This window comes from Euprymna scolopes, chromosome 13 (genome assembly GCF_053919585.1).
Source record: "Euprymna scolopes isolate OS-2025 chromosome 13, ASM5391958v1, whole genome shotgun sequence".
NCBI lineage: Eukaryota > Metazoa > Mollusca > Cephalopoda > Sepiida > Sepiolidae > Euprymna > Euprymna scolopes.
Window position 1 is genome coordinate 49,376,961 of NC_136494.1, and position 13,597 is coordinate 49,390,557.

A 13,597-nucleotide genomic window follows, 5' to 3' on the forward strand; every position below is an offset into this window, starting at 1 on the left:
TTGAATTTTGGATTCAATCAGTTCGCCGTTAACTACGCCACGGACCGCATTTGATTCTTGGCCGCCATTTTGGTTACTGATCTGAACTACGCCACCATCTTTTTTCAACACAATGTCTCAAAACTTAACAGAAATCCACTGTTTAACTGTTATCTTTTTCATTTCATTTTTATTGTGCTTCTGAACAATGAATTTCTATTAGGTCGAAAACAAAGTTCTTGTGGAATTTTTAATTTTAATATCAAATGATGTATTTTCAAATAAGTTTTCATTATAATGCCTTTACTTTATATATCATTTTAAAGAGCGTTTTTCGCTCTATCAAATTGTTTAAATTACTATTGCTTTAAAACGACTGTGTTCTTTTCAGAACATTGAATATAAGATGGAAAAAAAGCAAAGTCGCACAATTTTCTTATTTCAATTCAAGTTAGGCCGAAAAGCTGCTGAAACAGCTTGCAATATCAATGAAGAGTTTGGTCCAGGAATCACTACTGAATGCACAGCACAATGGTGGTTTAAGAAATTTCGTGGCAGCAACGAGAGTTTTAAAGATGAAGAGCGTAGTGGTTGGCCATCAGATGTTGACAACTATCAGTTAAGAGCCTTAGTCAAAGCCAATCCACGCACAACTGTTCGAGAACTTGCTTCTGAATAAGACATAACATATACAATGATTTCCAACCACTGGAGAGAGATTATAAAGAAAAAAGCTTGATAAATGGGTGTCTCATGAATTGAACGACAACCAAAAGAAATACTATTATGAAATACCATCTTCCCTTCTTTTTACGCAACAAAAATGTTTTTCGACCGGGTTGTGACTTGTGATGAAAAGTGGTTCTTTATGACAACCGGCGATGCTCACCTCAGTGGTTAGACACTGATGAAACTCCATCACACTTCCCGAAGCCAGAGTTGCAACAAAATAAAGTAATGTTGACCATTTGGTGGTCTGCGATCGGTCTCATCTATTACAGTTTTTTTTTTAATGCAGGCAAAACAATAACACTAGAAAAGTATTGTCAACAAATGGATGAAATGTATCAGAAACTTTAACACCCAGCATTAGTCAACAGAAAAGGCCCAATTCTCCTCCATGACAATGCCCAACTGCATGTTGCTAAACCAACCCTGCAGAGTTTTAATGAATTGGGCTACGAAACTATTTCTCATCCCCCATGCTTTGCAGACCTCTCATCTACAGACTGACAATTTTTCAAACATCCCAACTTCCTGCATGAGAAATGCTTCAAAAACCTAAGCGATATCAAAAACGCCTTCAGTGACTTCATCGCCACCAGAATGCAAGATTTTTTACACTACTGGCATAAATACACTTGTTTTGCATTGGCAAAAGTGTGTTGATTCTGATGGTGCTTATTTCGATCAATAAATTTTTGTTTGAGCTATGTTCGTCTAAATGTAAAAGTTAAAAACCACAAGAACTTCCTTGTGAATCTGATATTAATTTTAACACGTGTGCGTAAGATTGAATGCTAACACATTGAACTGGACGATAAAACCTCTATCTTCAACAACTAAAGACTGCGCCAAACACAATCATGGCAAGTAAAAAAAAGTATTGTCTGAATCTTCCTGACGAGGCCTTTTGTATAAGCTGAAAATTTGAAATTTGAAATAAATGCTTATTTAAAAAAATAAAAATAATGCACATGTTTGATCTTTTAACAATCATATTTTGAAGATGTTTTTTTTTATCTTTCAAGGGATTTTTACAATTCATTTATCTAACTTTCAAATTTAGCTGAATTTCAGAGTTTATGGAGCCATGGTGAAAACATATCCGTGTAAAAAGACATTTATTCCTTTTAGAGATTAACTTAAATCTTTCAAACACACTATCAAAAACTACCCAGCAACTTATAAAACAATTATGATAAGCTGGTTTTTAAAACCAATGTTGAACCTAATTTGTACTAATTACCGCTAACGGTTTTCTTATTACAGCTTTGACTTAAAAACTCATAACTAAATTTTACCTATCTTGTCTTGCTTTTTTGTTCTGTTCTGAAATCTTTGTCAAATATGCTGTTAACCAATATCGTCTTGTTACATGTAAAACGAAAAGAAAAAAAAAAGTCACCTATGTAAACAAGAACCTCCCAAATTAAAATCTTGAATAATTATCTAAACTCAAATGTAAATTAATATTAAGCCAGCTTCACAAATTGATAAAAGTTAATTATTGGATTTTAATTATAAGGTGAAGCTCGAATTATTCAAACTCAAAATATATAATGCCAAAAAACCACCCATTAATATGGGAGGGGAGATTATCTTCAAAAGCGTCCTGAATTGATAATTGAGCACCGCACTTTTACTAAGTAGATATTAATAAGTCCCTTATACTCATCCCCCCCCTTTTTTTCTTTTTTTTTTTTAATGGAGAGTAGATAATACAATGGATGTGTTATCGGCAGCTCCAGTAACTCTCGCTTCTCCTTTTTTGTCCCTCAGTCCTCATGCAAATGAGTGATTTTTCTGACAAAGGGTGAAGAAAAAGCTGCTTTAAAGGTCGGTAGTACGGTAGTAGTCTGAGATGTCGGAAATTTTTCTGTCTCTATGTCTATACTTGTGGCCAGGACACTAGTAAGGGTGCTGGAGGTAAACGTTTTGTCTGGGCTGACGTTATCCGCCTGATAGTCAGGGACCCGAACCTTGGATTAACTACGAAGGAGGCTGTCCTATCAGCAGGTGCAAAGTACTGGGTCTGCTGTATTGCCATTTGGTGAATGGACTCTGGACCATGCAGTAGTCTCTGGTGGGGCCTCTCGATGCCATACTAGTGAGTAATTGTTACGGCTTTACCTTTTCATGTGCTACAAAAAAAAAAAAAAAAAAAAAAATTTCCTGTCTTTTTCTCTAACCAAGTATGCCGACCTGTTCCACAAATCCCAAAACCTCAACATGAAACATCTCCAGAAAAAAAACTCGAATAAACCTAGAACCCCATCTTCCAACGTAGACCCCTACTACCATGTCTCCTTCTCCAACATCAGGAGTCTACGTTCCAACCTTCCAGAGGTTGAAATCCAATTACAGGAGACGACACCAGACATATTCTTTCTAAGCGAAACTGAAATAGGGCCGACCTCTTCCCTAGATGAGTTCATAATTAACGGGTACTCTAACTTAAAATCTAAATCTGACCCCCAAGATCGCCATGGGCATGGAATATGTGCCTACATTAAAGATGGCTTCCCATGTGGCAGGGATATCTCTAGAGAAGATCCTAATTTACCTTATATGTGCTTCCGGGTTGCACTTGCTTACACCACTGTATCTATATTTGCCCTCTATCGGCCCCACAACAGCAGAGTTACTATCTTTAAAAGCATATCTGAGAAAATAGACCACATCCTGTCTGCACACACCTCGGCTAACATCCACATCTGTGGTGACTTCAATGTCCATAATGTGGAATGGCTGACCCACTCAAATAAGACGGACGATGAAAGGAGGTTCTGTCATGATTTTGCAATTGCTTATGACCTCACTCAGATTGTTCGCGAGCCCACCCGTGTGCCCGATACTACAAGTCAATATGCAAGCCTCCTAGACCTTTTTCTCTCAACTTCCCCTGAGCTATGTTTATATTCCATTCTTTCTCCTCTAGGATCCTCCAACCACTCTGTTGTATCAGTTAAAATAAAAATGAAATGTAATAAGTCTACAGACGTACCTCTCCACCGTACTGTATACCGATACTCTATGGCTGACTAGGATAGCTTCCGTACATTTATATCTGATCTACATTCCATGTTTAAAAATGATGTGTGCTCTATAGTATCAGACCTCACCGAATGGTTAATTGTAGGCATAGATCGATTCATACTATCTAAAAAATTCCAACAAAAACCCATCAGCCAGCCATGGTTCTCGCCTGAATGTGCTGCTGCCATCGCGCACAGAAATCACTTTTTCCATAGCTACCAACGTAATAGATGCACTGAGACTAAAGCTGCTTTCAGGAACGCCAGCAACCACTGTAAAAGAGTAATCAAAAATGCAAGAGAGCTATATGCCAGTCTGTTAAATCCAAAGTAGCTTATCAGCGGCTTGGTTCCCACCAGTTTTGGCAAATAAATAGGATCCTGAACAGAAGTGTGCGTTCTATCCCAACCATTATCAATCATCCAGAGGTTATCTCGTCAGCTTCAGACAAGGCCAAACTATTTGCCAAGAACTTTGCAGCTAATTCTACCCTATGCAAAGAAGGCCATCAACTCCCCATATTTCCTTCTATAACACAGAACAAGCTAGGTAACATACAAATATCTGTGCATGAGGTCGCCAAGCTAATCAAGAACCTTGATTCCAGTAAAGCTACTGGCCCTGATGGCATCCCAATTATAGTGTTAAAAAAGCTTCAACCAGAACTTGCTCCCATACTTACGAAACTGTTTAAACGTTGCCTTAAGGAGAAGTGCTTTCCAACACCCTGGAAAACCTCATCAGTATGCCCTGTACAAGAACAAGGCTGTAAATGACAAAGCTCTCTCTGATTCTCTCTCCTCTAATCTCAAACGAGTGGTTCAGTGGGGGGGAAGACGTGGCTGGTTACCTTTAATACATCTAAAACCAAACTCTTATCTTTACATAATCAACGCTCTGATCCCCCATCTGGCCTCAATTGAAATGGATGGCTCTCGTCTAGGAGAAGCCCCATGTTTTGATAAGCTTCTGGGCTTGACCTTCACTCCTGATCTGAAATGGAATATGTACATAAAGTCTGTTGCCAAGGTCTCTGGAAAGATGGTGGGATCCTTCTACCGCTCCAGAAGATATCTCACTACTGATGCAATTCTCTATCTATATAAAAGCCAAGTACGTCCAAGGATGGAATACTGTTGCCATATCTGGGCAAGAGCTGCTAAAAACAGCCTATCCTGCCTTGACAGAGTACAAAATAGACTTTGTGGCTTAGTGGGGGATGCCCTTTTCTCTTCCCTGCAACCTCTCTCCCACAGAAGAGACGTTGTGAGCCTATCTTTGTTTTATCGTTATTTCCATGGCAGGTGCTCGTCTGAACTCCAATCTCTGGTCCCCGCCTCGCCAATCTTTTACAAAAACACCCGTCTAGCTGAATCCACTGTCAAACTTTCCCCACTTTTTATCTATGCCTAAATCAAAACGTAGATTCCATGAACAAAGCTTCTTTCTTAGAACTGCACGCCTGTGGAACTCTGTTCCATCTGCCTGCTTCCCTCCTGACTACAATTTGGATGTCCAATGTAAACAAATTCCTGATGAACCGCCCCCTTAAGTAGACACTCTAAATATCCACACTAATGTACTGTACTTACAATAACCCTTATTCCTGAGTGGCTTCCGGGCCTTGATAAGTGGTGACCACCTTGTAAAAAAAAAAAATTTGCATAGCTAAAGCACTTCCAATGTTGTCAGTCGTAAGTTGCCTTGAATGGTAGTCCATTTTTTTTTTATATGCCTGGGTGATACACCCGAAAAGAGCGCAAATTCAGTTTCCAGTTTCACGTCGTACTGAATGAACATATAATAATTGTCCCTAATCAAGGGAATTTTTCCACCTCTTGCACACAAATAGCATTCGTGGAAACTCATTCTTTTGTGGTTAAATTCCTCCTTTTAAATCTATTAAAAAAAGTACTGTTTTGGCTTAATTTCTGTCATGAACCATCTTGAACTTTTCAGTTTTGTAATATGTATAATTGCAGTTTTGTAGTGATAATTTGGTTATTTTACTTTAAGGCCTACTCACGTTCATATAGAAAATGTATATATTTTTTTTAGATTTTGGTGTGTTTTAAAAGATAACCATTTCCGTCGCAAATTTACCATTTGCATGGTATTAACCCCTGAATCGTGAGACTATTTTCCATCATTTAACAGCCTTCATTTATGCTATGCGCAAGCTTGGGGGTAGCATAAATGAAGGCTGTTAAATGTGCATTTGCGCACGCACTTACGTACCAAACTACCTTCTCACATAGCATAGTTATCTTTGGCGGACAATTTAAAATTAGATGAAAAACAAGTAGTTTTCCAGATATTAAGCAATGTAATTCTATATGCTATCAGTGGTGGGCATTTCTGTACGCGCAAGTGTGCGTATCAAAAATATGCGTATACTTGTGCATGCAGAAATAGCCACCACTGTTAATATATAGAATTACATTGCTTAATATCTGGAAACCTACTTGCTTGCAAGCAAAATAAGCACACGCTTACACGTACAGAAATGGTCACTACTGATAACAAGGAATTATACGTATCTGTGTACAGATTTAAAAAATTTTTTTTTTTTTTTTTTTTTGCAATTTCCTCGTGTCTTTATTGAAAGCAGAAAAAAAGCAACAAAAAAACCTTTCAGGCAATAAACAAGCAAAAAATGCCCCCCCTCACTTGATGGCCAGAAAGTGAGTGCTCATTTTAAGTTCAATTTACATGGAAAAGTGACCAACCGCTTTTTGAAAAAGTAATTTCTTCATATAAGGAAAACTACTTCCCTGCGACGGAAACGATTAGCAGATTCATTTTTACCACACAGAAATCTACAACAAAATAATATATATATATATACGAACGTGAGACGGGCCTCAAAGTAAAATTTTACCATTAATTCTTTACATCATAGTCCCTATCAGTTTTCACGGTTAAATTCCATATAGCTAGATTTTACTCAATTATTATTAGTCGCTTAATGTTGAGGTTTATGAAGGACATTCTTCTTATTTTTTTTTTTTCATGTTTTTGTTGTTATATTTGATGTTTAATATTTTTTACGAGTACAGCCTTGTGTAAATAGAAACAGAGGAGATTGATAGATATGTTACGGTGTAATTTCATTTCTCTACCACAAAGTGAAATCCTACCAGAAACAAATAAATAATCGATTTTTTTTAAGTTGAAGTAATTTAATTTCCACCAACTTAAACTTAAAGTCTGTCTACTGTTTGAGGAGAAGGGGGAGATTATTCAATCTTCTCGGCGAAGGTTCGATTCACTGCCGGGGAAAACAAAACCTTTGGAATTTTATTCTAATGACATACAAAATATGTACATATATATGTAACTATATTAAATGCAAACCTTTATAATGTTTTACTTTTTGATGAAGCTTCAACTGACATGACAATGTTCATTAAAAATAAAATAAAAAAGTCAACATTTAAAAGCGCACCTGCAAATGCATTATTATTCCCCCCCACCCCACAAATTAACTTAACACATTGAGTAAACAAATAAAAGATCGTTATTTAGGATTGTTTAAGTCCTCAATATTCATGCATAAAATAAGGATATTGCTTTTTTTTCTGAAAACATTTTTTTTTCTGAAACAGTTTTTCAACTTTTTTTTATGTCGTTTCGATTTTTTTTTTTTTGTAAAAACTTTCTTAAAATAGCAGATCTAACAGAAATTGCTGTTTTAATATAATTTTACTTATGGAATTTTTTAAATTGTTGAAATTACTCAAAAACTTACAAATAAAATTTACAAAAATAATTACAAATCATTAAAGTATAAGCTGTTATAATTTTTAAAGGAAATTTTTTATAAATCAATATGGCCCCTTTTTTTTTTTTTTTTTAGATACTACTGAATTCTAATTATGTTTTAATTAATTAAACGACAAATTACAAATGAAATAGTTAAATAATGTCAAATTTCAAATTAAAACAAAATCGCAGTGAAATCACATTCACTAATTTCTGATCTTATTGCTGTAATTGAAAAATATTCATATTCTGTCAAGTGGTTAATATTTGATTATTGATCAAATACCAAGAAAATATCTTCCAAAAATGATCGATATAAAAACAAAACAATTTGTTTTTCTTAAAAATTAGTGAAAAGCAAAAACAATTGTTTTTATGGGTGTGCAAAAAATATTTAAAAGTAAAAAAAGTTTTCAGTTTTGGATTATTTTGTACTTTTAACTTACCAAGTCTGTGTGAAGGACGAAGAAGCAGAAGCACCTTCTTTCAGCGCGTAAAAGTTTTATCAAGTCATGGAGGAGGACAAAAAGAATTCTTTAAAATGACCGCTCGCAATTTAAAGGCAGATTTGAAAATGTATCAGTGTTTATAATTTTTCTCTATTCGAAGTGTCCGATGTTAGGAAGAAGTTCTTTTTAAAGCTTTCGCAGAAGTTTTTTGTTTGTTTGTTTGTTTTTTTATTTTTTTGTAAGGTAAGAAAAGTAAAAGTGCTTAATTATTTTATCGATTTACTCCATTTGGGATAGTAAATTGTAGTTTTGTGCCACACTTAAATTATGCTACTGATTCTGAGAATAATCTGGAGTTTGTAGTTTTTTTTTTATCGAGCCAGCGTTGACGGATGGACGACTCAGTTGCCAACATGGCGGAATGATATTGTCACGTGACACCCGGGATCGTCATTTAACTAGAAATGTTAGCCGCGTAGAAAAATCGTGATCTGACCAGTTATAATAAAGACCTTAATTCGCAAGAGCTCTGTTTGACGGGAAAACAAAATCTATGATTAGATTTTACAACGTCTTTTGGTTTTAAAATATTCTAGCTTGATTGATTTTTGCTGGCATAAGATACATTAATTCAAATAAAACTTTAATTTTTCCAAAATACTAAAAAAAAAAAAAACCCCGAAGATGTGACGCGACGCGTTGATCGCAAAATGTTGTTTCTCCTGTTATCTTGGACTTGGACACATATGACACTTTAAAAGTTAAATTCATTTTGCTCAGAGACGATTGGAGCATTTTTGACGACCATAATATAATTATTATGAAAAAATATTTTTGTAGCATATAACATTTAAATGGGTGAAAAGTCATTTATTTTTTTTAATTGATATTAAAAAAAAATTGGGGAATAGGTAAAGAAAGATAACAGATACAGAAATGATGCTGAGATGTCTGTTAGCAGTTGTGCAGTCACTCCACTCTCTCTCTCTCTCTCTCTCTCTCTCTCTCTCTCTCTCTCTCACACACACACACACACACACACACACACACACACACACACACCACGCTCGTGCGCAAATAAACGAATCTTTATTCATTTAAATTTTCCCCGCGTATTTTGCACAAAAATAGGTTTTGTCAGCAACGGCACAATTTCAAATACGCCCACACACTTTTCTCAAAACAACAAAAGTAAAATGAACATATTTTTTGTGGACGTAGTTGAAAACAGCATCATGTGACACAAGTAACCAATGAAAAACTTAAGAAGATTGTCTTTTTTAATGCTTTTCCAAAAGCCAAAATATCAGCAGGAGCAATCATGTTCTGGAGCCAAAAATGTATAAAACGCATCAAACAGTCTTATACGGAGAGAGTTCAGCTTTTTTCCTTTCTCCTCACGTCGACGACCTTGGCATTATCTACTACTAAGGCCTCATTTGGGGTCCGATGCAGCTTAAGCACCAGGGCCAGTAGGGGGAAGTGGGGTGTGCGAGGGTCTATGCTAAGCTAGGCTAGACTTGCATGAAAACAAGTACTTTATTAGTTTATTCCTAGACTAGAATCACTATCATACTAAAACGCCTTCATTCTTACCATGGACCTATTTAAAATCAGTTTACGGGATGGCAGGCGACATGCATTCTGTTAAAAAAGAATTTACAAAAAACAAAACAAAATTAATATTTACAAAACAAAGATATTTTTTTATATTTTTTTTTTATATAATGGGGGCGGGTTAGTAAGGGGTCCCTCCCTACCTACTCGCTAATCATCAAATGGAACGCCCACTATCTTCCAGTCCCCTCAAAGGAGGCGTGAAAGCAAGCAGGTCGTTCCCTAATGGGGAGTGGAGGACCTAAGGGACAGCACTTCTGCGAAAATAACATAGGGTTGGGGTCGTCGGGGATGGACGGCGTCTTCCAAGATATAATGCATAAGGGGTTAAAATCGGCCAGGGACAAAACAAACAGGTGGACTGAGCATCTTTGGAAGCTCTCCTAGTGCCGATGAAAAATAAAGAGTCGGGAACAGGATCAACAGTCATTCTTACCCATGTCTAGGCCCTAATAAATAATTTGTTTTCCGCTCTGGGTGGTTACTCTGCCTAACTACTCTCTACCCAAGGGATTTTTGTCTGTCAAGGTTCCGAAAAAATAGGGACTCCAGCACCATCCAATCAATGACTACTAGGGCGGGAAAACGAACTCGAACCTAGCGCCTCGTCGGATGCACAAACTAGTGTTGTGTACCCATCTCCTATCAAAGTCTATGCGGTGCAATCTTTCCCAATCACATCTGGTCTTTATTTTAAGTTGATGCTTAAAATAAACAAACAGATCGTGATCCGAAACAGATTGCCCCTCATAGACAATTCCCAGATATGAAACCTATGTCACTAACCTAGCTACCGCTGATGGAAAACTCTGAATTGTTGATATGGCTACTGGCTGGCGCCCAACTCCACAGTGAGAGAACTTCCCCCCTCGACAGATGTAGCCGCTCCACCAGCAGATCGTTTGCGATTCCCACCACTAAAGCCTCATATAGCCTCCTCCTAGACCGCGCAAGGTCACTGGACCCCGACAATACCCTACGAGCGGCTTGGCATTCGGTGAGGAAACACGATTCCCCCCCCCCCGCCAGTCTTCTGCGACCTTCAGTGGCAGGGGCGTATATGAGCCATGGAAAGGCTTGTTCCACGGTTGGTACCCAGTGTGTTTCCTCTAAAAGTGTCTGACTCAGGAACGCCAATCTTTCGGCGTGCTTATAACTCTGCAAGTCAGGCATTCCTAAGCCTCCCTCACCAAGTTTTTGCGTTCAGATCTGTCTATGGACATATTGCTTTCCTCCCTTCCACAGAAGTTTAAACAGGAGGCGCTCTAAAGCCTTACAGCGGTCCGCAGACAGGGGAAGAACAGACAAGCAGTAAAGAATCAATGGAAACACATAAGTAGCACATGCCTCCGCACGACCCTTCAAGGACAATTTCCTCCAAATCCAAGTCTCTACCGACGACTCGACCTTCGTCTGTACCTTTGACCAATTCTTGTCCAGCTGCAGTCCAGGCCCAAACCACACTCCGAGGATCTTAACCGGGCCATCGGTCCAGCCGAACGCACTTGGAAGCGAGTTTACCCCGGTCCAGGCGCCCAACCGCAGGCCAACAGACTTGCTGCGATTGACTACGGCCCCTGTGACAACTTCATACTCAGCGATCACCTCCATCACTGCTCTAATATCGCTTCGTCATGCAACGAAAATGGTGGTAAATTTTCCGCGAGGTAGGACTATGCCACACAGGACTGGTCTCGTCGCCTCATCCCTTAATTTGCGAAGGAAGGGCTCCAATGCCCTTCCTTCGCATATAACATATAGCATATAACAGAGGCGACAGCAGACAACCTTGGCGCACCGACCAAGAAACCCCAAAGGGCTCTGACAACCTACCATTTACTTGCACCACTACCGTGGGATCATGATGTAGAACAGAGACCCACTTGCGGAAATCCAGACCAAAGCCGGCAATCTCTATAACAGATTCCAAGAAACCATTGTCGATCCTATTGAACGCCTTGGACTGATCTAAATTGATCAGCGCGGCTTCCGTGTTGGCTTCTAAACCCTCTATGATCATGTGCACCAAGTACAAGTTGTTTTGAATCGATCGACCCTTCACAACGTAGTTCTGATCCGGCTCGACCAAGTCACCGATAACAACCTGCAGTCAGTTTGCAAGAACGCGGGACAAAATCTTCAACTTTGTGTTTAGCAGAGTGATGTGCCTATAGTCCTCTAGATTCCCTGCACCATGCCGTTCTCTCTTCTTCAAAAGTGTGACCACTCCTTTGGTAACCTGCCCAGGGATCGAGCTCTGCACAAACCAGTGGTTAAACAAGCCCTTCAGAAGGGGCACACACATGGGCGACAACTTCAAGAACAGTTCGTAGGGAAGACCATCAAGTCCTGGAGATTTGTTATAGCGAACCTGCTTCAACGCAGTAAAGATCTCATGCTCCGTAACCATCCCCTCGCAGCTAACCGTTTGGGTCACAGTAAGGCGGGATGAAGCAGCTAAATAGCTGCCAAACTCCTGGCCGTGGAGTCTGGGTAGTTGGGTGAAGTGCTCCTTCAAATGTTGTTGAAACCCGTTGCAAATCTCTCGTGCCGATACGAGAGTGTGCCCTTCCAGGTTTTTCACCTCCCAAATGTACCCATCCGAGCCGCGTCTGAGGGCGGCCCCACGCTCAACAGCATCAACGTTTATGGCTTCGTTGGAGACTCTTTTTAACCTAGATCTAACTACTTGACCCGCATATTACTTGCTAGCCAAGCGATCCTGGTCCCCCTTAACTAGCGCTAGCTCTTGGGGATCCCCACCTGCCACCGCCCGGGTCAGCCTATCCTCTAGGTGCCTTTTGGTCCGAGCCCTAGTTAACGCGAGGCGTTGGATATATTGGACGCAAAAGTGCCTAATGGTAGCCTTAAGTCTAACCCACCAGCTACTCCTGGTAACCGCCCCCACTAACTCCCTCTGAATTAGTGTTGTCAGCTGCTGCCGGAAATCTTCCAACTCCAACAAGGAGGCATTCAAATTCCAGTAGCCAGCCAACCTAGGCTAACTTCAAACGGGCCCTAACTAGTTTATGGTCCGAATGACCTAGCCAGTGGAACGTGGGACAAGATAAGAAATCTATGTCACCTCTTCTAACTAACATCCTATCCAAGTAGGTACTTGAACGGGAGGCCATATGATTTTGCCACATCCACATCTCCTTCCCTGGGTGATCCCGACAGAATCTGTCGACAAGATCACACGAGGCCATCAGGTCAGACAGGCTGCTTTCACACCTCTCTGACCTTCTATGCCCCCCGACCTTATCTATTTTGGGGTCCAGAATGGCATTCCAATCCCCCATTAACACTACCCGCTCTGGACCCAAAGAGAGAAACACCTCCACCCGCCGAAAAAAAGGAAACCTTCTCGCTGCAGACATTAGGTGCATAAACTGCCATGATCCGGAACTCGCCGCTTTTAATGGCAACATCAACCACGACCAATCTCCCACGAGCGTCCGTTGGACAACGGTAACCATCGCAGATAGGGTGCGACTCACTAGAACAGAAACCCCCACAGCTACCTCCGTTGCCATATGCTGAGTAAACGTCAAAGTCGTTTGCCAGCACACAGCAATCCCCGGCCTCAACAAAGTGGGTCTCCTGCAACGCAGCTACGTCTACCTCAAGGGCCACGAGATCCCTCAGCATGCGAGCAGCCTTGCTGCAGGATCTCATGCCCCTTGCATTAAAACTAGCTAGGTTCAAACCCGTGGCCATTATTCCCTAACTAGTAGTATTCGTCACAGATGGGTCTGAAATCTTCGGGAGTAAGTCCGTCGAAGGTCTGACCGAGACTGCCCATGAGCAGGTCAGATGTAAGCCGTCCGTCTCGTGCCAGGCCTCTGACGTCACTTTTAATGCCCTATAAAAGGATGGTTGAACGTAAATGGGGACCCTCCCTTCACATTTTTGAGCAATGTGCCAAAGCGATGGTGCTCCCCATCAATTATACGCAATCCCTTGAAGGCAGTTTTTCCAGCCTCCAACATCCTCCACAAGGCCTTTGCTCTCCCTCCCCTATTTTC

The 13,597-nt window shown here is 39.9% G+C and overlaps 1 protein-coding gene across 4 annotated transcripts in view; it reads right to left on the reverse strand.

The window, feature by feature from the left end:
• LOC145292010 (tyrosine-protein phosphatase non-receptor type 4-like) overlaps window positions 1–8,584 on the reverse strand; it is a 973,203-nt gene extending 964,619 nt beyond the window's left edge. For 2 of the 4 annotated variants that reach the window (XM_080138005.1, XM_080138003.1), the window contains exon 1: window positions 7,950–8,584. The gene's annotated coding sequence lies outside the window, so the exon portion shown is untranslated. The remainder of the gene's footprint in view (window positions 1–7,949) is intronic. The other 2 variants (XM_080138007.1, XM_080138006.1) reach the window with 1 other exon arrangement.
• Between the last annotated feature and the right edge of the window lie 5,013 nt (window positions 8,585–13,597).